We start from the raw sequence: 26,670 nt of genomic DNA on the forward strand, positions 1-26,670 counted from the left end.
CCTTCGGAAGCACCCAGCGTTACCTGGTAGCTGGGGCACAAGTGCAGATGGGTCGAAGCCAGGTGGTGGGCTCTTTGGAGGGGAACACACACCTGCTTCTAAGAGGTGCCTTGGGAAGATTCTCCTCTTAGCAAATGGATCGGACGACCTTGATCAGGAGCGGCCTGAGACCCATTCGACCCCCAAGATGCTTTCCAGAGCACCCACCGTGGGATCAATTTGCAGCAGCTGGAAGATACTGGGTATCTTCGAATGACTTGGAGCTTCCTCTGAAAGGACCAGAGTTGTCCTCACAAAGAAGAGAAGGCTCCTCAGAAAGAAGAGAAATCGCCTAATAAAGTTGTCTTCCTTTTATCTGTTTTTTTTTTTTTTTGCCCCATGTCACTAATTTACTTCCAAACTTTGTCCTCAGAAACATTAGAAGAGAAAGATTTTCCAAATGTATTCTCAGTGTGACGCTACACTTCTCCCTATCTTACCGTGTAAAAGTTCACAGTAGTTTGCATAAGCAACTCCTCTGTTGGCACAACATCATGGCCTTGGAAGTTGTAGTTTGTTCCCTTTTTTATCGACAGCTTACCACTTCTGGCACTAAAAGGGCCAGAGAATCAGCCTGAGCATAAGACTCAATAAGGACATGGGGTGGAACCTAGGAACTTCAAGGTGATAGGTGACTAAGATGAGCTCAAACACACACTAAAAGATGGTCAAGTACGAACAGAGAAAACAAAAGCGAGAAGTTCTAGGGACTAGAGAAAATGTAGAACCCAGTAAATCAGTCGCCAGAACTACCGATAACACGAGGTTCACTGCACAAACGAGATTGTAATCTCTTATTGTTGACCCTTCATTTTGATGAAGAGAACTTGATACCTGTTTTGAGATACTTCCAAAGGCTGAGGATCCTTCAAAGAAACGCAGTTAGCGGGAGTTTTGTGTAGAAATACCATTTTAAATCTGTATCTTGTTAGATATGTTCTGAGAGGAATTTAAGTCATTTTTTTTATCAGCACTCTCTAAACTGGGCACAAAGACTGCCCAGGACATGGTGTTTCAGGGGTTTCAATTTTCAGTTCCTCAACTTCCAGCTCTTTCTTGAAACTGATCTGCCTCTGAACATGGCTATTGCCTGCCAGTTCTCCTTTCTTCTGCCCCATTCATCCAAGGCCCAAGCACGTGACAAGGCTCTGTGTTGTATTTATCTGTTCCTTTTACCTTTCAGAAGATGGACTGGTGTTACTAGAACTATCTTCATATTTGCTTGAAAAACGAAGTCAGGCTTGTCTTGACAAAAAGTCGTCTTGGGTTGATTAGCTCATCCACGGGCCCTACCTTTTCTAATCTTCCATAGACTCAGTGAAACCTGCAGTCCTGAGGTTCTAATAAATATGAACCAGAGCATTAGAAATCATGTCCCCTTTCAACTGTGCAAACTTAAGTTATTTAGATGTTTGAACATTTGGATGTTATTTAAAAATATGTGCATAGATTTTCAGAATTCTTCTTTACTGGCTATATGAAGAAAATCTGTTGGATCACTACCTTATCCTGTTCTTGATCTCCCTTAGAGCTGGCCCAAGGAACTGCATTGAGTTGATACACTGATGAAAACCCCACCAGAACCATAGGAGCTGTGAACAGTTCTCAGAAGTAATAGATGTACTTTAGAGGGCATAGGAGAGAGGATCAGCAGGTGAGAGGGGTACATATTGAGGGTGTCATTAACCCGTGCAAGAGATGACACCTTCTCACACTGGCATGGCTTACTGTGTGTTACAGAAGAAGACTCACAAGAAACAATATATCTCTCATAACCTTTGTGTGACATCAAACTTTAGTAGAGCCCATCTGACTCTGCTTAAACTGTCATACAGTTTGTATTTTAGCATTTGGCGATTGGACCTGTCTGTTTTAAATAATGATAATCACCACAAACATGCTTTTGTCTATCAGAATTCAGGCCATGGATTCAAATTTGAAACTTTTACTTTGTTTCACGTTTAGATTCAGTTTGCATAGGGCCTTCAGCCAATCGTTCAAACTCTATCTCTGTGGCTTTGGATTGAAATATAATAAATCCTTAGTCGAGAGTTCCTGTGAGAAAGTACAGTCTAGAATATATTCAAAGAAACACTCATGCAAAGTGTTATTCTTTTTGTTATTAGAGATTTAGAGTCTTTGGCGCTTAAGCATTGTACAGCTGTTTAAACAACCATCCTGTCAATCCCTAGTAATGGCATGAAAAGATTAGGCTACTATAATTTACTCATTTAATTTCTCATTTTTGTGTGTGTTTAAGAAAATAATAAACACTATTACTTCAGTGCTTTGGACATTTTTAATGGTTCTAAACCCATTAGAGCAATTCTGAAAGAAGATTTAGTTTCTTAAAACTTCAAGGAAAAGGCCCTTTTTGTAGGCAACTTAGATCACAGAGAACCAAGACATTTATCCTGGTGGTCACACCTGATTCTGTGATCGGTGGCATCAGTTTACCAAAATGTAGCTCAGAAATTTCAGGCAACGTGGATCCAGGAGAATATGGTTATGCAGCAATGGCCATTCCAGCCATATCTGTATCTTTCTTTGAGTATGAGAGTCATCCCAATAGAATCAGAGCTCATGGCTAAAAACTGAAATGCAAATTATTGCTATCAGTAATCTTATCCTATTATTGTTATTCCTTAAGAGCTTCGTTTCCTAGAATCAAAGAACAGTGAGAGAACTGAACGTGCATCAGGAAAATTCAGTTAGTAAATGGAAATGGAACACTTGGCATGACAGGCAGAATAATAGACCACCCCCCCCTCCAAAAAAAAAGTCTGCATTCTGATCCCTGAAGCCTGTAAGTATGTGAGGTTACATGGCAAAGAAATTAAGATTGCTAATCAACTGACCTTCAAAGAAGGAGGTTTATCTACAGTTTATTGCAGTTTATCTACGTTACTGCAAGGTTTCGTAAAAGTGAAGGGACGCAGAAGAGACGAATGAGTCAAAGGAAGATGTGACAGTGGAAGAAAGTCACAGAGAGATACAACATTGCTGGCTTTGAAGGTGAAAGAAGGAGCCAAGAGCCAAGGAATGTGGGAGGTGTCTACAGGCTGTAAAGGGCAAGGAAATAACCCCTCTCCCAGAGCCTCCAGAAGAAACACAGCTCTGCTGACACCCTGATTTTAGTCCTGTGAAACCCATTTTGTACTTCTGACCTCCAGAACCATAAAATAATAAATCAGCATTTAAGCCACTAAACTTATGGTAATTTGTTGCAGCAGCAATAGAAAGCTTGTACACTTGGCTCTAAAGCCTGTGACCTAAAAAAAAAGCCTTAAATGTTGTTGTACTTATGCAAGAAGATAGTGACTTAGTTCTTTATGTATATTAGACAATTGGTTAATTTTAGTTTTAACCAAAATACAGGTTTTTCCCTTCTGCATCTGTGAAACTGCGCTGGGGAGACATACATGTGACAACGGGCAATGTAAGAATCTATAAAAGTGGAATAGCTTCAGAAAAACTAGCCCTTTTCTTTACTGTGAAGTATTTTAGAAATTATCATCATGCAGCATGCCATGCCAGGAGGAATACTCTTAACTGGAAATAAACTGGAAAGAAAAAAATATTGAACTGACTACTGTTCAGATATTTTCGTAACCAGTATTACAGCTGATGAATTTTCTTCAAATGATGTAGATTCATTCACTTATTCACTAATCAAGTAATTTCCCAAGTTATATAATAATTGACCCTCAACATGATAGAAATGAAGAATCAGAATCAAACCAACATAAATAAAAGAAAAAAGAAGCCGGATGTTGAAGCCTAAGAGTAGTACTGGAATACAGTGGGGGTTTAGTAAACATTTGAATAGACGGAATCTTTCCATGTGTTCAGTAAGTATTCTTTCCTTGTGTGTCCTCCTATAACCATTCAAAATACTGTGGATTTTTGGAAATATATCAATCAGAATTTTACTGAGCTCTATGTGATAGAATGTTTAAACCATGAATGAGAATCAACTTCTTTGAAAAACATGAACTGGACATTTGTTATAAAAAATTATTATAGACTTTGGATTTAAGACGCTTTGATTTTTAAAAATTGAAACAGAAATGTGATGATCTGGTCCCATTTGCTCTAGTTCGTGGTTCTCAGCGTTCTGAGGGTTATCATGTCCTGTGTGTGTGCATGCTCAGTTGTGTCCAACTCTTTGTGACCCCGTGGACTAAGAATACTGGAGTGGGTTTGCCATTTCCTACTCCAGGGGATCTACCGGACCTAGGGATCAAACCCATACCTCCTGCATCTGTTGCAGTGGCAGGGGGATTCTTTCTCACTGAACCACCTGGGAAGCCCTGTCATGTCTTAGGGCTCCATTATATTCATCATTTCTCCTGCACTGACTTTCCATTCATGCACAGGCAGAATGTTGGTGAAGCCCTACCTCCTCAAAGTGTGGTCTGAGGACCAGAAGTGATCTTACCTGGGAGCCTCCTAGAAATGTGGAACCTCTGGCTCTGCCCCAGACTTTCTGAAGAAGCATTTACTTGTTAATAAGATTATTCTGTGATTCTTTTGCACATTCCAGTTTGAAAAATACTGCTCTGGGCCACACTGTTTCTGTTTTGTCATTTACTATGGAATAGCTTGTAGAAAACAGCCTTCATACATTAATTCTGCCTACTGTATTTAAAACATTTAAGCATACTTCAAATATATTTAATTATGTCACTTTTATTGTGACATGGTTCAAACGATGTGAAAAAAATGACAACTTTAAGAGAAAGAGAAAAATATGTATTTGGCACCAAAGGTCCGCTGTTTGTTGCAACTGAGAAACAAATTTGGCTAATCTTCAGGGAAACCAAGTGAAAAAGAATACACATTTGATTGCATTGTCTCTACTGTTGGAATAAAGGAAGTGTAAAAATTTATCAGGAAAAATACAATTCTTTCCAGACAACTGACTTTGCAAGGTTCTTTATCACTCAGCTAGTCATAAATGACCTTGGGTAGCATAGCAGATAATGCCTTTGATTATTTTCTAGCAGATTATCTATGGAAATATTCTTATAGTTTTTTTTTTTTTATATTATGATTTTATGAAAGCCAAAGGCATGGTCTTCTGTTTTGACTGGGTGAAGGCATTTTTGCAGAGGTTTAAGGTAATACAATCTGGATACTTATTTTTGTTATCTAAATCTGTTTTGCAAAAGAATTTAAGAAAACCACAGAGGGAGCAGGATAAATAAGAGCTCAGATGTGGAAAAGCTTGGGGTGTTCAAAGAACAGGAAATGGTCAAGTATACCTGGAGGACACATTTTTTTCTTTTAGACATGCTAAGAATTTTTGACCTTTAAAAATATTTAAAAGGGAGAATAAACAGCATAAGTATACTAAAGGATGCATTTGAGTTTGTCTTACATTTTCTTATATACTTGTAAGAAAATATTCTTGACTCTAGTCCATGGCTTAATTTCAAATAGGAAATAAAATATCTTGAGAGGAGAGTCTATATACCATTATGTAACGATGATATTTAGCTTTGCCAGTCAAAACCACATAATGCCATGTGAAGGCCAGTAGTTCATTGAGTAGTCTGAACAAAATTAGTCAGGTTTGTTTTGTTCAATATTATACAAAGAGGGTGAAACTGCAATTTTTTTTTTCAGTGCAATCAGACTTGACCCTAAATGCATATAAACTTCAAGGATTAAATAATGCTTTTTCCTAACCTGGGGGAAGAATTTTGAGTAGGATACTTTGCACAGAGTTCTCTTCCTTCTCTTTGAAAGTGTTTCTTTTGGATCAAACATAAAATAGGGGCCTGGATTTGTCAGAGTTGGGGAAATAGTTGATGATATAATCACTCATTCCCTTTCTTAGTTGCAAATGTTATTGAAATTACAGAGTCATCTGACCATGCTGAGGTCACTTCTTTTCCCATCTCTGCCATTCCACGTATCTGGTATAACATTTAGCAAAATTGGTAGCTGCTCTTGAGGCTTTCATTTGTTTCTCTGTGTTGCCCTGAAATGTCACATGTTTCTGTGGAAGTGTGAACAATAGTACAGTTTTCCATATTGAATCAGATGTCCCCGTGATCCAAGCACACTTGGAAAAAATCTTACTGCTTAGGATTCCATAACAACATAGCTTGCTTTGTGTCTAGCAGTCTGTGGCTAGACAGTTAAAGGGCCCCTGTCTCCTCTGCCTGGTAGTCCTGCCAGAGGACAGTGAGTACAGGGCTCTCTCTATGCACACGAGAAGACCCCTGGAGCAGATCCATCATGGAGGGCAGCAAGGTATGGGATGTTGCTTTGGTAGGCTGGATCAAATAGGCTGATGGAGAATCATCAGAGAAATTTCTGGAATTCACCAGGTGGCAAGAATACTGTCATTTTGAATCTTGAGCAAATGGCATGTGTTCAAGACAATGCTTTAGAAGCATGAAATTCTAAAAAGTTGTTGAGATAATGGTTTAGCCCCTTCGTGTTGACTTTATATTTAGACCTGTCAGGATGTGTTACAACTTAACACTTTAATTTCAGATCAACACATAGCATTCCAGAAAATTTGTACAATTCTGTGCATAGAATTCCATAGCCTGCGTGCATGCTCAGTCATGTCCAACTCTTTGTGACCCCATGGACTGTAGCCCACCAGGCTCCTCTGTCTATGGGATTATCCCAGCAAGAATACTGGTGTGGGTTTCCATTTCCTCTTCTAGGGAATCTTCCCAACCCAGAGGTCGAACCCGTATCTCCTGTGGCTCCTTCCTTGGCAGGTGGATTCTTCATCATTGAGCCACCTGGGAATCACGTAGCCACCACCACAATCACTTAAAAATATTAGAATATTTTCCTGTGATATCCCCTTATAGTCAAACCCTCCCCCTGAATCTTAATAACCACAAGTTTGTTTTCTGTCCTTATAGTTTTGATTTTTCTAGAAATACATATAAATAAAGCATATGGTATATAGCCTTTGAATCTGGCTCTTTTCATTTAGCATAATGCATTTCAGATTCTTTCACGTTGCTGTGTGTATCCACAGTTTGTTCCATTTTAATGCTGAGTAGTATTTCGTGGCATTGATATATTGCTTTGTTGATTCACTGCTAAACTGAAATGCATTTGGCTTTTTTTCTAGTTTGGAGTGATTGTAAGAAAAGCAGCTATAAATATTTGCACAAGTTGTGTATGAACATGAGTTTTCATTTTTTCTGGGAGTGGAATCACTTGGTTATATAGAATTATATGTTTAGCCTGATAAGAAACCACCAAACTGTTTTCCAGAGTGGTTATGTCATGTTGCACTGCCTTCAGCAATTTATGAGAGTTCCAGTTGCTCTGTGTCCTCGTCTGTGGGCATTGTCAAGTGTCTTCTACTTTAGCTGTTCTAATTGGTGTACAGTGTTATCTCATTGTGGTTTTAAATTGCATCTCCCTCATGACTAATGATGGTGAAGGCAATGGCACCCCACTCCAGTACTCTTGCCTGGAAAATCCCATGGACAGAGGAGCCTGGTAGGCTGCAGTCCATGGGGTCTCGAAGAGTCGGACACGGCTGAGCGACTTCACTTTCACTTTTCACTTGCATGCATTGGAGAAGGAAATGGCAACCCACTCCAGTGTTCTTGCCTGGAGAATCCCAGGGATGGGGGATCCTGGTGGGCTGCTGTCTGTGGGGTCGCACAGAGTCGGACACGACTGAAGTGACTTAGCAGCAGCAGCATGACTAATGATGTTAAGCCTCTTTTCTTGTACATCCTTATCATATATATATCTTCTTTCCAGGTACTTGTTCAAATCGTTTGCCCATTTTAATAAAAGATTGTTTTATTATTGTTAAGCTTAGAGAGTTTTTGTGTATGCTAAATAGAAGTTCTTTGTCAAATATGTGATTTGCGAACGTTTTCTTGCTATCTGGGGCTATCTTTACATTTTGTTAGTAGAGGCAGTCCCCGATTTACATTGGTTCAACTTTATAGTTTTTTGATGGTATGAAAGCATTACACATTCAATGAAAGTTACTCAGTGGTGGTGTCCAACTCTTTGTGACTCCATGGACTATACAGTCCATGGAATTCTCCAGGCCAGAATACAGGAGTGGGTAGCTGTTCCATTCTCCAGGGGATCTTCCCAACCCAGGGATCGAACCCAGGTCTCCCGCGTTGTTGGCCAATTCTTTACCAGTTGAGCTGCAAAGTCCTCATTTTACTTACAAGTGAGCAGTTATGAATGATCAAGGGCTCAGACTCTCCTCTGGCCGCTTCCTTTGCTTAGGCAGAAGGGAAAAAGGGAAAGGAACACTCTCATACAGAGGTGGATGTCACCAGAGTGAACCCCGCCATTCTAGATGTGAAGCCACTTGGAAATACAAGCAAGCCCGAGGGGCTCAGAGAGTTGGTTGGGACAGGACGCAGGTAGTTAACATCTAGGAGCAGAGTCAGGAAACCAGCATTCACGTCCTGTCTACACTGTGCATTGACAGCAGAAGCCAGGGCAAGATGCTTTACTCTGCCGCCCCTTGCTTTGTTTATAAACATGTGATATGTAGTACGATATGCTCTTGTGATGCTGGGTAGGATAGCAAGCCTCAGCTCCCAATCAGCCACGGGGTCAGGAAGGCAAACCACTGATAACTTAAAACCATTCTGTATCCACACAGCCATTTGGTTTTTCACTTTCAGTAGATTATTCAATAAATTACATGAGACCTTCAACACGTTATTATAAAATAAGCTTTGGGTTAGATTATTTTTCCCAACTGTAGGCTAATGTAAATATTCTGAGCGCGTTTAAGGCAGGTTAGGCTCAGCTATGATGTTTGTTTGGTAGTTTGTGCATATTAAATGCTTTTTCAGCTAAGGCAATATTTTCACCTTACCATGCGTTTGTCATGGTTGGATGCACCACACTTCGTTTAATCATTCATCCACTGAAAGTAATCTGGCTTGTTTCTACTTTTGAGCTATTATGTATAAAGCTGCTATGAACACTCATGTATAGGTTTTTATGTGAACATAAGTTTTTATTTCTCTGGCATACATGTCCAAGAGGGCAATTTCTGGGTTTTATCATGATTGCAATTTTAGTTTTAAAAGAAACTATCTAGGACCACAGAATGGCTATACCATTTTACATTTCCACCAGCAATATACGAGTGATACGTTTTCCCCTCATGTTGCCAGTTATATGGTGGTGTCAATATTTTGAAATTTTGGCCATTTTAACTGATGTGTAGTGCCCTCTCATTGTGGTTATAATTTGCATTTCTCAAGTGGCTAATAATCTTGAACATCTTTTCCTGTCTTACTTGCCATGTGTGTATCCTCTTTAGTAAAACAAATAGTATTCTTTTGTTAATTTTTACTTTCTGGTTGTTTATTGTTAGTATAAAGAGATATAATTGATTTTTACATACTGACCTTATATCCTGACTTTGCTAACACACTTATTCTATGAGCTTTGTTGTGAATTTCTTGGAGGTTTTTTTTTTTTTTTATGTAGACAATCATATCATCCGCTAATAGAGACAGTTTTCTTCCTTTCTAATCATCATGCCTTTTATTTCTTTTTCATGTTTTATTGCCTTGTTTAAGACTTCTAATATGATATTCATCATATGTGTTGAGAGTGGATAGTCTTGTCATTTCACGTTTAGGGGGACAGTTTTTTGCACTTAAGTATAATATTAGCTATATATTTTTTGCATACCCCCTTTATCACGTTGAGCACAATTCCTACTATTTCTTGTTTCAATTCAGTTCAGTCACTCAGTCGTGTCCGACTCTTTGTGACCCCATGAATCGCAGCACGCCAGGCCTCCCTGTCCATCACCAACTCCCGGAGTTCACCCAGACTCATGTCCATCGAGTCAGTGATGCCATCTAGCCATCTCATCCTCTGTCGTCCCCTTCTCCTCCTGTCCCCAATCCTCCCAGCATCAGTAGTCTTTTCCAATGAGTCAACTCTTCGCATGAGGTGGCCAAAGTACTGGAGTTTCAGCTTTAGCATCATTCCTTCCAAAGAACACCCAGGGCTGATCTTCAGAATGGACTGGTTGGATCTCCTTGCAGTCTTCTCAAGAGTCTTCTCCAACACCACAGTTCAAAAATTCTTTGGCACTCAGCCTTCTTCACAGTCCAACTCTCACATCCATACATGACCACAGGAAAAACCACAGCCTTGACTAGATGGACCTTTGTTGGCAAAGTAATATCTCTGCTTTTCAATATGCTATCTAGGTTGGACATAACTTTCCTTCCAAGGAGTAAGTGTCTTTTAATTTCATGGCTGCAGTCACCATCTGCAGTGATTTTGGAGCCCCAAAAAGTAAAGTCTGACACTGTTTCCACTGTTTTCCCATCTATTTCCCATGAAGTGGTGGGACTGGATGCCATGATCTTCGTTTTCTGAATGTTGAGCTTTAAGCCAACTTTTTCACTCTCTGAGAAGCTTTTTTTAAAAAAATATCGTAAATGGATGTTGAATTTTGTCATGTGACTTTAACTGCATCTATTGACATGTTCATATGACTTTTTCCCTCTTAACATTGATTGATTATTGTTAAGTTGATCCTGCTTTCCCAGAGTGAATGCACTTGATTGTGGTATATTGTCCTTTTTATCCCTGGAGAAGGAAATGGCGATTTGCTAGCATTTTGTTGATTTTCAGTTCAGTTCAGTTCATTTCAGTCACTCAGTTGTCTCCGACTCTTTGCAACCCCATGAATCGCAGCACGCCAGGCCTCCCTGTCCATCACCAACTCCTGGAGTTCACTCAGACTCATGTCCATCGAGTCAGTGATGCCATCCAGTCATCTCATCCTCTGTCGTCCCCTTCTCCTCCGGCCCCCAATCCCTCCCAGCATCAGAGTCTTTTCCAATGAGTCAACTCTTCGCATGAGGTGGCCAAAGTACTGGAGTTTCAGCTTTAGCATCATTCCTTCCAAAGAAATCCCAGGGCTGATCTCCTTCAGAATGGACTGGTTGGATCTCCTTGCAGTCCAAGGGACTCTCAAGGGTCTTCTCCAACACCACAGTTCAAAAGCATCAATTCTTTGGCACTCAGCCTTCTTCACAGTCCAACTTTCACATCCATACATGACCACAAGAAAAACCATAACCTTGACTAGACGGACCTTTGTTGGCAAAGTAATATCTCTGCTTTTCAATATGCTATCTAGGTTGGTCATAACTTTCCTTCCAAGGAGTAAGCGTCTTTTAATTTCATGGCTGCAGTCACCATCTGCAGTGATTTTGGAGCCCCAAAAATAAAGTCTGACACTGTTTCCACTGTTTCCCCATCTATTTCCTATGAAGTGATGGGACCAGATGCCATGATCTTAGTTTTCTGAATGTTGAGCTTTAAGCCAACTTTTTCACTCTCCACTTTCACTTTCATCAAGAGGCTTTTTAGTTCCTCTTCACTTTCTGCCATAAGGGTGGTGTCATCTGCATATCTGAGGTATTGATATTTCTCTCGGCTATCTTGATTTCCAGCTTGTGCTTCTTCCAGTCCAGCATTTCTCATGGTGTACTCTGCATAGAAGTTAAATAAGCAGGATGACAATATACAGCCTTGATGTACTCCTTTTCCTATTTGGAACCAGTCTGTTGTTCCACGTCCAGTTCTAACTGTTGCTTCCTGACCTGCATACAGATTTCTCAAGAGGCATGTCAGGTGGTCTGGTATTCCCATCTCTTTCAGAATTTTCCAGTTTATTGTGATCCACACAGTCAAAGGCTTTGGCATAGTCAATAAAGCAGAAATAGATGTTGATTTTACCTCTCTGTTAATGAGGAATATTTGTCTGTAGTTTTTGGGGTGTTTTTTTTTTTTTGGCCTCACTTTGTTAGTGTTATAATGGTTAGCCTTATTCCTCCTTGATGTTCTGGAAGAAGACTGAGTAAATTTGGTATTACTTCCTCCTGAAATTTGTGATAGAATTTACAAGAGAAAATCACTGAGCCTGGAGTTTTCTTTGTTGAAAATTCAGTTTGGTTGATTTCAAGACATAGGACTATTCAGGTTATTTCTTTTCTTTTGAGATGTGGTAGTTTATATCTTTCAGGGAATTGATCCGTTTCATCTAATGTCAACATTCTCTCCTTTTCTTTCATTATCTTTAGGGTCTGTAGTGATAACCAAAGTTTATTCCTGTTATTGGGAATCTGTATCTTTTTTCTTCATTAGTATGGCTAAGGACTTCTCACTTTTGTTTATTTTTTCAGAGATCAGCTGTTGGTTTCATTGGCTTTGTCCTGTTGTTTTTCTTTTTTTCAGTTTCATTGATTTCTGCTCTTAAACTTTATTACTTTCTCCCTGCTGTTTGTTTTGGGTTTAATTGGTTCTTCTTTTATTAGTTTTCTAATGTGGAAACAGGTTATTTATTAAATTGAGTTCTTTTATAATATTTAATACTGCTTTAGTTTCATCTTACAAATTTTAATACACTTTATTTTCATTGTCATTCATTTTAAAATATTTTAATATTTCCTTTGAAATTCAAAAAATGATTAAGACTTCATTTTTTTAGAGCAGTTTTAGGTTCACAGCAAAATTGAGGAAATGTAGGGAGGTTTCCTGTATACCCGCTGCCCTCACCAGAGTCTTTCTATTTTACAATGGGTTATTTAAACATGTGGTGTTTAATTTATACATTTTTGGCTATATCTCAGATATGTTTCTGTCATTTTTGTACTTTAATTTCATTCTGATCAGAAATCATTTTCTGCATAATTTCACTTCTTTTAAATTTGTTGTTTGTTTTTATGGCCTAGAATATGGACTGTCATGTTAAATATTCCATGTACACTTGAATGTCAATTACATTAAGTTAGTGAATAATGTTGATCGGATCCCCTACATCTTGCTGATTTTCTGTTTGACTACTCTCTCATTAACTGAGAGAGGAACTCTGAAGTCTCTGAGTGTAATTGTGGGTTTGTCTACTTCTTGTTTCAGTTTTACTTCACATATTTTGGGACATATATTTTGTTAAGTACATATACATTTAGGAATGCTGTATATTTTGATGAATTATTTGTTTCATGGTTATAAATATTCTTTTTCCTTGATAATTTTTCTTGTTCCAAAGTTTGCTTTGCCTGATACTAACATAACTTTTCCAATTTTCTTTTGATAAATGTTGGATTGTATATTTTTCATCCTTTTACTTTTTTATCTATAGTGACATATTTAAAGTGGATTGTTTTGTTGACAACATATTAAGTCTTATTTTTAAATTTAATTTGATTATCTCTGTACTTTAGTAGATACCACGTACATTTAATTATTGAAATGATTAGATTTAGATCTGCCATTTATTATTTTCTTTTTCTGACCTTTTTTTTTGTTCCCTCATTCCCCATTTCCTGCCTTCTACTAGTTTATTTTTTAATATTCATTTTAATTTCACTATTGGCTATTTGGATCATCTCTTTGTATTATTATAGTTGCTGTTCTTTGGATTACTGAATACACAACTTACTTTACATACTCTAGAGTGAATAGTTTACCATTTCAATTAAAACATTCCAACCTTATTGCTTCACTCACCCTACTTAGTTGTCATATTAAGTACACCCACATAACTTGAGAAATCCACAGACAGTGTTATAAGTTTTGCTGTCAAGTCAAACGTTCTAAATAACTTAGTTGAGTAAAATAGTCTGTTTATTGACCCAGATATTTACCATTTCTGTTGTTCTTCTTTCAGCCCTTGTGTCCACATTTCTGTCTGATATCATTTCCTGTAAGCCTGAGAATTTTTTTTTAGTATTTCCTTAATATTGGTTCTACTGGGAACAAATTATATATTTTAGTTTTCCTTAATCAGAGAGTTCCTCCTAATTTTGTTTTCAGTCCTGAAAGATATTTTCGCTGGGCATAAAATTCTGTTTAATTTTTTATCACTTGAAAGATTTCGTGCCACTGTCATCTGGCATGATTTCTGATGCGAAGTCTGCAGTCATCCAAACCATTGCTCCCTTGAATGTAATGTGTTATTTTCTGCTGGCTTGCTTGAAGTTTTTTCCCTTTGTCTTTAATTTTCAACAGTTTGATTATGATGTGTCTGGCCATGTTTTTATGAGTTTACCCTATTAGGAATTTGCTAAGAGCCTCTTGATGAAAGTGAAAGAGGAGAGTGAAGAAGTTGGTTTAAAGCTCAACATTCAGAAAACGAAGATCATGGCATCCGGTCCCATCACTTCATGGCAAATAGATGGGGAAACAGTGGCTGACTTTATTTTTCTGGGCTCTAAAATCACTGCAGATGGTGATTGCAGCCATGAAATTAAAAGACGCTTACTCCTTGGAAGGAAAGTTATGACCAACCTAGACAGCATATTCAAAAGCAGAGACATTACTTTGCCAACAAAGATCCATCTAGTCAAGGCTATGGTTTTTCCAGTGGTCATGTATGGATGTGAGACAACTCTCACATACTATAAAGAAAGCTGAGAGCTGAAGAATTGATGCTTTTGAACTGTGGTGTTGGAAAAGACTCTTGAGAGTCCCTTGGACTGCAAGGAGATCCAACCAGTCCATCCTAAAGGAGATCAGTCCTGGGTGTTCATTGGAAGGACTGTTGTTGAAGCTGAAACTCCAAAATTGGCCACCTCACACAAAGAGTTGACTCATTTGAAAAGACCCTGATTCTGAGAAAGGTTGAGTGCAGGAGGAGAAAGGCATGACAGAGGATGAGATGGTTGGATGGCATCACCGATTCAGTGGACATGGGTTTGGGTGGACTCCAGGAGTTTGTGATGGACAGGGAGGCCTGGCGTGCTGCGGTTCATGGGGGTCGCAGAGAGTTGGACAGGACTGAACGACTGAACTGAACTGAACTGAACCTCTTGAATCTACAGTCTTTAACCCAGTTTGAAAAGTTTACAATGATTATTTCTTGAAATATTTTTTCTGCATCCATCTGTCTCTTTTATCTCTTCTCAGATTCCATTGATATAAAGATCATACCTTTTGATTATTGTCCCACAAATTTCTGAGGACTTGGGATTTTTTTTTCCCCCAGTCTTTTTTTCCTTTCTGTTCTTTAGGTTCTCTGATTTCTATTGATATATCTCCTAATTCAGTGACTATTTCCTTTGTTATCTACATTCTGCTATTAAAAATATCCAGTGAGCTTTTAAATTTCAGCTTTTCTTTTTCAGCTCTAAAATTTCATCTTTTCTTCATAGCTTCTACTTCTCAATTAAGCATCTCTATCTTTTATTCTTTTAAACAGTGTTCACCTTTACCTTATTCAGGATTGTTGAAGAGCTGCTCTAAAGGTCTTGCATGATAATTCCAACATCTTTGCCAACCTGGAATAAGTATTTGTTAATTGTCTTTTTCCTTGAATATTGATCAGATTAATGTCCTTTGGAAAATGGTTTTCTGTTTGATTGTTTAGGAGGCAATCAATCAATTTAGGTTCAACCTTCATATTCTGTCTCATAGTGGTTCTGATGTCAGCTGAAATTTCAAAAACTATGCCCGGATATTTGGATCTTACTGGAGCTTATACTGCTCAGGAGTTAGTCTAGAACTAGTGTGGTGGTTTCTATGGTAGTTTATGTCTTGACACCTCTGCTGAGCCTCTTTAGGTTTGTTCTGGTCAGGTCCAGGACTTATGTTAGTTCATAACACAGGCTTAGGAATTGCTTCTTTTCATCTGTCTTCTCTCCATGATTTCTCCCATGCTCTACAACTCCCACATGCTCTTTTTCTTGGTTCCTCTGGTCAGAAGGATGGAGTCCTCTCAGAATTTTAGCCTCCCATGCCGTTGTGCAGCCTACACAATTGGAACTTTCTTATAGACAAGCAGCAGGAGAGCCCTTTGTAAGAAGTTCTTTTCCCAGTTCCTCTGGCAAGAAATATGGGCTTTTCTTGGGGTTCAGGTACCTGTGCTGTTGACAGTGAAGCTCTCTATCTGGAGCCTGGGTTCAGAGCAAAGCTGAGAGTGAAATAAAAGGTGAAAAAAAATACTCACAGTCTCCAGCACACAAGAGTCATTTCCCCAGACCTCTGGCTGGGAAAAAAGCGATTCTCCTGGAGTTCTGGCTGTCTGTGCTTGCTGCATAATTCCAGGATTCAACTTACCCTCAAGTCAATTCTAGGTGAGAAAGGACAGTAAAGCTCCATGAGCCTGACACATTATGGATCTTTATTTAAGTTTTCCCTCTAATTCCTGATACATCTGGTATGTGTACTTTTCAAAGTCTTCAGGTAGTTGGTTTTTGTATTTTGTTAGGAGCCATGAAATTAAGACACTTACTCCTTGGAAGGAAAGTTATGACCAACCTAGATAGCATATTCAAAACAGAGGTATTACTTTGCCAACAAAGGTCCATCTAGTCAAGGCTATGGTTTTTCCAATGGTCATGTATGGATGTGAGAGTTGGACTGTGAAGAAAGCTGAGCGCCAAAGAATTGATGCTTTTGAACTATGGTATTGGAGAAGACTCTTGAGAGTCCCTTGGACTGCAAGGAGGTCCAACCAGTCCATTCTGAAGGAGATCAGCCCTGGGATTTCTTTGGAAGGAATGATGCTAAAGCTGAAACTCCAGTATTTTGGCCACCTCATGCGAAGAGTTGACTCATTGGAAAAGACTCTCACGCTGGGAGGTATTGGGGGCAGGAGGAGAAGGGGACGACAGAGGATGAGATGGCTGGATGGCATCACTGACTCGATGGACGTGAGTCTGAGTGAACTCCGGGAGTTGGTGATGGACAGGGAGGCCTGGCGTGCTGTGATTCATGGGGTTGCAAAGAGTCGGACACAACTGAGGCTGATCTGAGGCGCTTTAGTTGTAGTCAGTGGGAATGTTGGGCTGCAATCAGCTTTCTTCATCTTGGCTGACACCATAAACAGCTTATGTATCATTTTATTACCTGGTTTCCACCTAGAATATTTTGTAAATAATTCCTTGTCAGCATACGTTCTTCCATAACATCATTTTTAATGACTGCATATTCCTTCCTATGGGAATTTATATTATTGATTGTCTTAGTGAATATATGGATAGATAAATCTTTAGATACATCTGTGATTATTTTCTTAGGATAAATTCTTAGAGGCAGAATTGATATTCAAAGTCCTTAAAAGAGTATCTTAACTTAAGGTCAATCAATTTATAGTCTTTCCAATATTTAGAGTATTTATTTCTCTATTAATGCTCACACATTTTTTATGAATAGAAAGATAATGCCAGTGATCACTGGAGGTACTTCAGCCCCACAGTTTCCTGTCTAGGAGATGCTCTGCAAATATTTCATGACATTATCTCATAAATATAAGTGATTAATTGTCTTTGACTGTTTATAAAACCCAGTGGTATTAGATACATTTAGTATGGGCTTATAAATGCTTAACAGAGAAGGCAATGGCACCCCACTCCAGTACTCTTGCCTGGAAAATCCCATGGACGGAGGAGCCTGGAAGGCTGCAGTCCATGGGGTCGCTGAGGGTCAGACATGACTGAGCGACTGAGCGACTTCACTTTTCAGTTGCATGCATTGGAGAAGGAGATGGCAACCCACTCCAGTGTTCTTGCCTGGAGAATCCCAGGGACAGGAGAGCCTGGTGGGCTGCCGTCTGTGGGGTTGCACAGAGTTGGACACGACTGAAGCTACTTAGCAGCAGCAGCAGCAGCATAAATGCTTAAGGCAAATATAAATCTTTAAGTGCCTAAAGATTCCATGGTAATTAGGATGGAATTGACATGGCTGAAGTGAGCAATATAGCTTTCTATACACTGTAATCATGGGTTTGCTTGTGCATTCCATTCATCTTGCCTTGAAATTGTAATTTAGCTGAGTCATGAATGATTTATTAGATTCAGATTGAAAAGTCAACATTAGGAGTCCGGGGAAAGTGTGTTTGCTGTAGCATTACCCATCTTTTTCTTTGTAATTACACTTACACAATGTTGCTATTTCTAAAAAGACATATAAACATTCCTGTCTGACTCTTTGCAACCCCAGGAACTGTGTAGCTCATCAGGCTCCTCTGTCCATGGAATTCTCCCAGCAAGAATACTAGAGTACGTTGCCATTCTCTTCTCCAGAGGATCTTCTTGACCCAGGGATCAAACTCGGGTCTCCTACATTGTAGGAGATTCTTTGCCATCTGAGCCACAGGGAAGCCCTACATGAACATTAAGAATTCATATAGAATGGGAAAATATCCTCTTCTAGAATATTAAAGCATTGTTCTATACCAGAATAGATAACTTCTGTATCAGCCCAGGCCCTTCAGAGAAAAGAGATGGGATGCTTAAACTGAGTAATTTAAGTGAATTTAGGGAAGGAATGGTTTACAAGGGTGGACAGGGTATAGCGAAGTCACACACAACAGCACAAAACTTGTGGCCTAGTAATAAGGGTAGGTTACCACTGCAAGGCCTGAGCAGTGACCTTTGTTTCTCATCCAGCCTGCAAAACAGAACAAATATCCCAAGGTTCTTTTTCTTTCTCTGTCTGATTTTCTGCCAGTACTCCTTGTCGGTTAAACACTACAGGAAGTCAAAGGGTAAGAAAGCCTCTTGATGCAGTGTACAGCTATCTACCAGGGTGCATATAGGAAAAATTATGGAATTTAAACCCCCTACCACAAGTGCATTCAGATGTCTCTGGTTAATATGTAACCTTTTGTATTTAATGAAGGAAAATTTTTGTCTCAGAAGGTATTAATTTATAGTTGAATATAGAAAATGATCATTCTTGACATATGAAATTTCTTAGCAAAATACACCATACATTTACTGGAGTATATGCAACATATTATACCTATTAAATAGAGGTGTTATAGCATAAGAGATGAGTGCTTGTGTTTAGAAGTCAGATTGAATTTGAATCCCAACCTTTTCATCTGCCGGTTATCTGACTCTAGGTAAATTTATTCCCATCTCTAAGGCCTAACATTGTTATTGCTGTTGGTTTTAATTTATTAAATGGGAATGATAATAGTATCCATCACATAGAGTTGTGAGTATTAAATGTATTAATGTTTGTTAATTGCACAGCCCAATGCCTGGCACATATCAGTTAGTTAATAAATGCTCTCTTCTTGTTGTTCAGTCACTAAGTTGTGTCTGACTCCTCGGGACCCCAAGGACTGCAGCACACCAGGCTCCTATGTCCTTCACCATCTCCCAGAGTTTGCTCAAATTCATGTCAGTTGAGTCAGTGATGCTATCTAACCACCTCATCCTCTGCCTCTCTTTTTTGCCTTCAGTCTTTCCCAGGATCAGGGTCTTTTCCAGTCAGTCGGCTCTTTGCATCAGGTGGTCAAAGTACTGGAGTCTTAGCTTCAGCAACAGTCCTTCCAATGAATATTCAGAGTTGATTTCCTTTGGGATTGATTGGTTTGAACTCCTTGCATTCCAAAGGGACTCTTAAGAGCCTTCTCCAGCACCACAGTTCAGAGGCATCCATTTTTCAGTGCTCAGCCTTCTTTATGGTCCAACTCTCACACCTGTACATGACTACTGGGAAAACAATAGTTTTGACTATATGGACCTTTGTCAGCAAAGTGATGTCTCTGGTTTTTAATATGCTGTCTAGGTTTGTCATAGCTTTCCTTCCAAGGAGCAAGTGTCTTTTAATTTCATCACTGCAGTCCAAAATTCCACAGTGATTTTGGAGCCCAAGCAAATAAAATCTGTCACTAATTGTTTAATTTAGCATTTGGAAAGAATAGAGAATTCAGTGATTAAGTGCACAGGCTCTCGAGTAAAATCTCCTGGGTCGGCAGCCTAGTCCTGCCTCTGAGTCTTTCCTTAGAGAAGCCACGTTTGGTGACCTCATTTCTTCATCAGAAAATTGAGGATAATATGTATATCATCCTCAATTTTCATTATATATATATATGTATCTATAATGAAAATTCATAATAATATAAAACATTTAGAATTAACAGTCAGCCTGGTTTCACAATCTGAATGGGTAAGTCCCATGAAAGCTAGTGAAATTATCTACAAATATGTAATCAATAGCCCTCCATATCTGCTGGTGTAAAACCTAAGATAATAGTACTGAAGCTGTTTTCCTGTTTCTGATTCAGGGATAAAAGTGTCTGGAAAGATTTCTCTTTTTTTATTCACTTTTTCTATTTTATTTTTAATTAACATACACTAAATTTGATTTTTTGTGTATATAGTTCTATTTTAACACATGCATAGATTTGTGTACCTGCCACTGTGATCAAGATACAGAACACTTCCATCGTCCCATAAACTCCATCATGCTATTTATTTGAAGTCCACCCTCCCCCAATTCCTAACCACTGTTCCCTTCTCCATCACTATATTTTTACCCTTTCAAAAATGTCATAGAAATAGAAGCATACAGTTTGTAATGTTTTGAAAGCACCTTGGAAGGACTTCTTTATTCCAGTGGTGTGGATCTGAAAAGTGGCCAAAGTGAGGCCTAACTGGTGTCTGTAGAACCCAGAAAATAAGTAGGCAAGAAGGAAGTAGGAGAAAGACTAACAGAAGTGCATTGCATCCTGAGAAATTCATATACACAAACCAAGTGGTATAGGTTTCAACTAATAAGCAGTAGTGTGCTCTTGGATTTATAGTTTCTTTTTCATGAACTCCATTACTTCAAAGTGATAGAGAACCAACCCATGAGTGCAGCAAAATGCCTTCTCAATGGGCAAATGCTCACTACTTGGAAGGCTTACAAAATACTACTGAACTGAGCTAAAATTATACATATACATTATTCAGTTCAGTTCAGTTGCTCAGTCGTGTTAGACTCTTTGCGACCCCATGGACTGCAGCACACCAGGCTTCCCGGTCCATCACCAACTCCTGGAGCTTACTCAGCCTCATATCCATCGAGTCAGTGATGCCATCCAACCATCTCATCCTCTGTTGTCCCCTTCTCCTCCCACCTTCAATCTTTCCCAGCATCAGGTTCTTTTCTGATGAGTCAGTTCTTCACATCAGGTAGCCAAAGTATTGGCATTTCATTATCAGTCCTTCCAGTGAATATTCAGGACTGATTTCCTTTAAGATTGACTGGTTGGATCAATACAATAATAATTATAGATTGTATTTGACCATAATTCTGGGACTAGAGGAGCACTGAAGAAAAAGAGTGACCCTCAGATTAATCTACATATATTATCTGTTGGAAAAATATTAGTCTTAGATAAATCTTTTTGTTGTTGTTCCAAGCTGAGTAAATAGAGAAACAACTTATATACAACCTTTAAAATTATTGCATAACATGGGAAACTGGAGAAGGAAATGGCAACCCACTCCAGTGTTCTTGCCTGGAGAATCCCAGGGACATCGGAGCCTGGTGGGCTGCCGTCTCTGGGGTCACACAGAGTTGGACACGACTGAAGCAACTTAGCAGCAACATGGGAAGCAGAAGTGAAAGTGAAAGTCACTCAGTCTCTGCCACCCCATGGACCCCTTGGAATTCTCTAGGCCAGAATACTGGAGAGGGTAGCCTTTCCCTTCTCCAGGGGATCTTCCCAACCCAGAGATTGAACCCACGTCTCCTGCGTTGCAGGCAGATTACCAGCTGAGCTGCAATGGAAGCCCAGGAATACTGGAGTGGCTATCCTATCCCTTCTCCAGGGGATCTTCGCGACCCAGGAATCGAACCGGTGTCTCCTGCATTGCAGGCGGATTCTTTACTAACTGAGCTACGAGGGAAACAGAATATCATCCTAAAAACTCACAAGAGGAGCATGCTAATAAAGTTTTTTTTATGCTAGGAAACCAAAAATGTGGTTAATATAAAACTGTTCAAAATCCTCAGACTCATTAGAATGAATAGTATCTAAGAAACAGAGTACAAGATCGAAAGTTGAGAATGGAGAAATGAAAAGACAACAGAAATGAAAAGGAAGGTGGGTGACAGAACATTAATTGCAAGACTCTAAAAATGCAGTGGCAAAATTAGATTTACAGCAGGGCCAGTAAAAACCAAAATTGATATTGTGGAAAATCAGATCAGTGTGGTGGAGAACAAGCTAAAGAAATTCTCTCAGAATTCAAAAGAAAAAGGAAAAGGAACTAAAATAATGAAAATGAGGCTATAAGGTGGAAAGAATGGAAATTCAATAACAATTGTTATTTCTGAAAAATAAAACACAGCAATTAGGACAGAAATAATAAAGCAAAATAGAAAAAAAATTCCCAGAGCTGAGAGGAAAAAGGTCTGAGTATATGGATTGAAATGTTCATATTTCTCAAGCGAAATAAGTAAGAAATGACACACACCTGGACTCATCCTGGCAAAGTTTGTGATTTAAGATAGTTATTAACTATCATGTAAATCTCCATGCATGAAAAACAAAATAAAATATAAAGAGTACTTTTAACAAATTACCTACTATGGAGCAAATATTACGATACTCTGAGTCATCTAAACTTAGCGTCTGTCATTTAGACTGCGGATTAAAGAAAGTAACAGGGAAACACCTACAGAATTTTGAGGAGAAAATGATGTGATGTAAAATTTCATGTTCAACCAAGTTATCTTTTCAAGTTCTGGCAATTGACATTTATTATCAGTTATGTCAGATTTCATAAAATCCTACCCCTATTTACCTCTTCTTGTTTTTTAAATTCTATTTATTGCTGCCTTTGAGAGAGGAATTAAAAATGTAAAATTCAGGAATGAAGTAGGCACAGTATAAAATTTGTCCTTGAAAATGATGAATTTTAAAGTTTAAAAAATTTGTTAGTTTTTCTAAAGTAGCAAGGAGTAGTGGAATAGTTAAAAGCTAAAATGTCACTAAGAGAGACTTGGCCAGTAATCTAGCCTGAGTTAATGAAGTCTGAATTATATATTTTTCTTTTTTTTTTAATATAAATTTATTTATTTTAATTGGAGGCTAATTACTTTACAATATTGTATTGGTTTTGCCATACATCAACATGAATCCACCACGGGTGTACAAGTGTTCCCCATCCTGAATCCCCTCCCACCTCCCTCCCCGTACCATCCCTTTGGGTCATCCCAGTGCACCAGCCCCGAGCGTCCTGTATCCTGCATCGAACCTGGACTGGTGATTCGTTTCACATATGATATTATACATGTTTCAGTGCCATTCTCCCAAATCATCCCACCTTCACCTTCTCCCACAGAGTCCAAAAGACTGTTCTATACATCTGTGTCTCTTTTGCTGTCTGACATACAGGGTTATCGTTACCATCTTTCTAAATTCCATATATATGCGTTAGTATACTGTATTGGTGTTTTTCTTTCTGGCTTACTTCACTCTGTATAATAGGCTCCGGTTTCATCCACCTCATTAGAACTGATTCAAATGAGTTCTTTTTAATGGCAAGAGCTAATTACAATTTGGATATACTTATTAAAGTAGTCTCTCTGCTTGGAAGTATTTGTCCAGATTAGTTCTTGACACTCTAATCCAGAAAGTAGCATTAGAGGGACTTCCTTGGTGGCACAGTGGTTAGGACTTCACCTTCCAGTGCCTGGGGTGGATGTTCGAACCCTGGTCAGGGAGCTTGATGTGGACCATTTATAAATCTTTACTGAATTATTTTACAATATCGCTTCTATTTTATGTTTTGGTTTTTTGACCATGAAGCATGTGGAATCTTAGCTCCCTGACCAAGGTTTGAACATGCTAATCTGGACAAATACTCCAAGCAGAGAGACTACATTAATAAGTATATCCAAATTGTAATTAGCTCCTGAAAGTGCTAAACTGAGCAGTGTTGGTTTTGCTGCTTCCATTGCAGTTTATGCGAATGAATGTAAATTGATATACCTAAACTGGCTAAATCACCTTTTCTAAGTCTTTATAATGCTTTCCATTGGTCAGTTTCAAAGGCAAATAAGTATAGTCTTACTTGCTGCTGCTGCTGCTGCGTCGCTTTAGTCGTGTCCGACTCTGTGCGACCCCATAGATGGCAGCCCACCAAGGCTTCCTGTCCCTGGGATTCTCCAGGCAAGAACACTGGAGTGGGTTGCCATTTCCTTCTCCAATGCATGAAAGTGAAAAGTGAAAGTGAAGTCGCTCAGTCGTGTCCGACTCTAGCGACCCCATGGACTGCAGCCTACCAGGCTCCTCCGTCCATGGGATTCTTTAGGCAAAAGTACTGGAGTGGGGTGCCATTGCCTTCTCCTAAAATGAGAGACCTCTGTTGTCCAGATTGCTCCTCTCTTTACTCTTAAATTCTGATTTCAAATGAATTAAAAAACAAACCAAAAAAGAAGATCCTTGTTTTGTCTGTAAGTAAAACTTAATCTTGAAGCCTCACTATATAAATTTCCTTGGACTAAGATTTCACCTCTGTGCATACTACCATAGCACTATAAATACTATATAATGGTCAACAAATACTATATAATAATAATTGATTGGAAGTTTTCTTAATGACTTCCCTGTCTTCAAAAAGTAACTTTAAAAAGGAATATCCTTCAATCTAGACATGGTCTCTATCAAATATAAGTTAGAAATTAAGTTTATTACATGTGTTCATATGTGCTCAGTCGTGTCCAATTCTCTGCAACCCCATGTACTGCAGCTTGCCAGGCTCCTCCGTCCATAGGATTTTGCCAGGCAAGAATACTGGAGTGGGTTGCCATTTCCTTCTCCAGGGAATTTTCTCAATCCAGGAATTGACTCAGGTCTCCTGAATGGGCAGGCAGATTCTTTACCACTATGTCACGTGGAAAGCCCTATATCATAGATACTATGTAACACATTCACAATTGCTTCATTCCTACTTTACATTTTTACTGAAGGGCAACCTAGAATTATCATTCTAAATGAATTTTCCTTCTAATATTTAAAATTTCTTCATACGTTAAAGAAGTTAAACTCTTGACTGTAATAAACACATTTGAGCCAATTTCTGTTTGCCACAGGGAGCCATTTATGATGTGACCTCATTTGATATTTAAAAAATTGCCATCAATGACCTTAGGCATAACTAGAAAGGGGAGCAGCACTGTTGCCGAAGATCTAAATTATAAAGGAAAAGTGAGACTTTTTTTTTCTAGGGGAATGCCTGTTGGAGGTAACATCCCTTGCTTTTTGCTGAATTTGGGATTGCTCTGTTACTTTGCAGTAAGATAATTTCTCAGAGACATTCTGCTGTAGCATCTTTTCCAGTCCTTACGCCCCCCTCCTTTCCTCATTTTTTAGCATAGATTCTGTGGTTCAACATTGTAATCACACCCTTGCAAACCATCAGCTACTATATCCTTTTCTGCCCTCAGTCTCGTTCGCCTAGAAAATCTGTAATTCTGATTAAACTCAACCACCTACGTACTCATTCTTGCCCCTGAGCAGTTGAACACAAAGTAACTCATGGAAGTATGCTGTATGGTCTTCGTTCATATGTGTGACCACAGATATCCTGTGGGCTCTCAGTACTGCCTAACAATGCATTTCCCTAATCATTTGACTCTCCTGTTCTCACAGCACCTCTTTCCCCTGTGTTCTTTTGTCTTCAGATCTTGGGCACCCTTTCTCTGATCCTCTCACTCAAAGAAGTCTTCATACTGGCCAAAGAGCATGGTGAACTTACTGTTTGTTTCAGTTAGGAAAACAAAGCAACCAGAAGAAACCTCTTCATTCTTCCACCATCAGATCTGCCAATCCACCTTCATCTGAACCGGTACTCCGTGTTCCCTCCTATTAGGATGGATGTACTGCCTGGACTTCTAAGAACAACTCTTCCATGTGTGTCCTGGACTCCAAAACTTCTTGCCTACTTGAGGATTCCATTACTGAGATTATTTCCTCTCCTTCCTGTTTTATTCAATTTTCCATTTCAGCTTCTTCATTTCCATCAATCTACAAACATTTGCTATCTCTTATCATAAACAAAACAAATAAAATTTATCTCGGTCTTTTATCTACCCTGTGTCTCTTGTTCCATTTCCAGCAAAACTCTGAAAGAACTGTCTGTGCTTCCAGTTTCCTCTTCCTCTTCGCCATTGTTTCTTGTACCAACTCCATTCTGAGTAAGGTCACCAGGGACCACCTCATTGACAAATACAGTAGCAATAATAATTCTGAGTCTTCAGTTAACTTAAACTCTCAAGAACATTTGTTCCAGCCAGTCACTTTCTCTTCCTGGTTACAATTTCTTAACTCTTGGCTGCTGGGAAAGTACATTCTCCTGACCTTCCACCTTCATTTCTGACTCTTTCTTCTCAGTCTTCCTTTCTTAATTCTCTTTCTCTTCTTAAACTTTCAATTTCAGATGCCGCAGAAATCAGCCCTAGATTCTCTTTTGTGTCTAGTCCATATTCATTCCCTGGGGGAACTCATCTAATATCGTGACTTTAAATATATTCTGTTGATGATCTTCCAGATTTATATCTTGAGCCCCAGTCTCTTCTGAGCACCTTATTCTTATATCCAACTGCCTGATTTGTGTGTCTGCTTAGAGGATTAATATACATTTCAAACTATGTTCAAAAAAAATGACTGGTTTCACCTTCCAAACCTGTGTTCACCTCATTGTTCTCTATTTCAGTAATTATTACCATCACCCAGGACTGCACTGTTGTGAAAATCCAGGTTACATTGTTCTTGTGAATTAAGTGAATTTTTATTTGCATCTTCTGTGTGTTTTCCCCAGTGGGCATCTTATTTATAATGGGCTTAAAAAAGTAAACAATTGAGCATCAGTATCTAGCTCT

The 26,670-nt window shown here is 38.9% G+C and overlaps 1 protein-coding gene across 1 annotated transcript in view; it reads left to right on the top strand.

The window, feature by feature from the left end:
* Window positions 1-26,670, top strand: part of AIG1 (androgen-induced 1) — a 272,334-nt gene that overhangs the window by 673 nt on the left and 244,991 nt on the right. The window lies entirely within an intron of this gene.

The sequence above is a fragment of the Bison bison genome, unplaced genomic scaffold (assembly GCF_000754665.1).
Source record: "Bison bison bison isolate TAMUID 2011002044 unplaced genomic scaffold, Bison_UMD1.0 scf7180017864303, whole genome shotgun sequence".
Classification (NCBI taxonomy): Eukaryota; Metazoa; Chordata; class Mammalia; order Artiodactyla; family Bovidae; genus Bison; species Bison bison.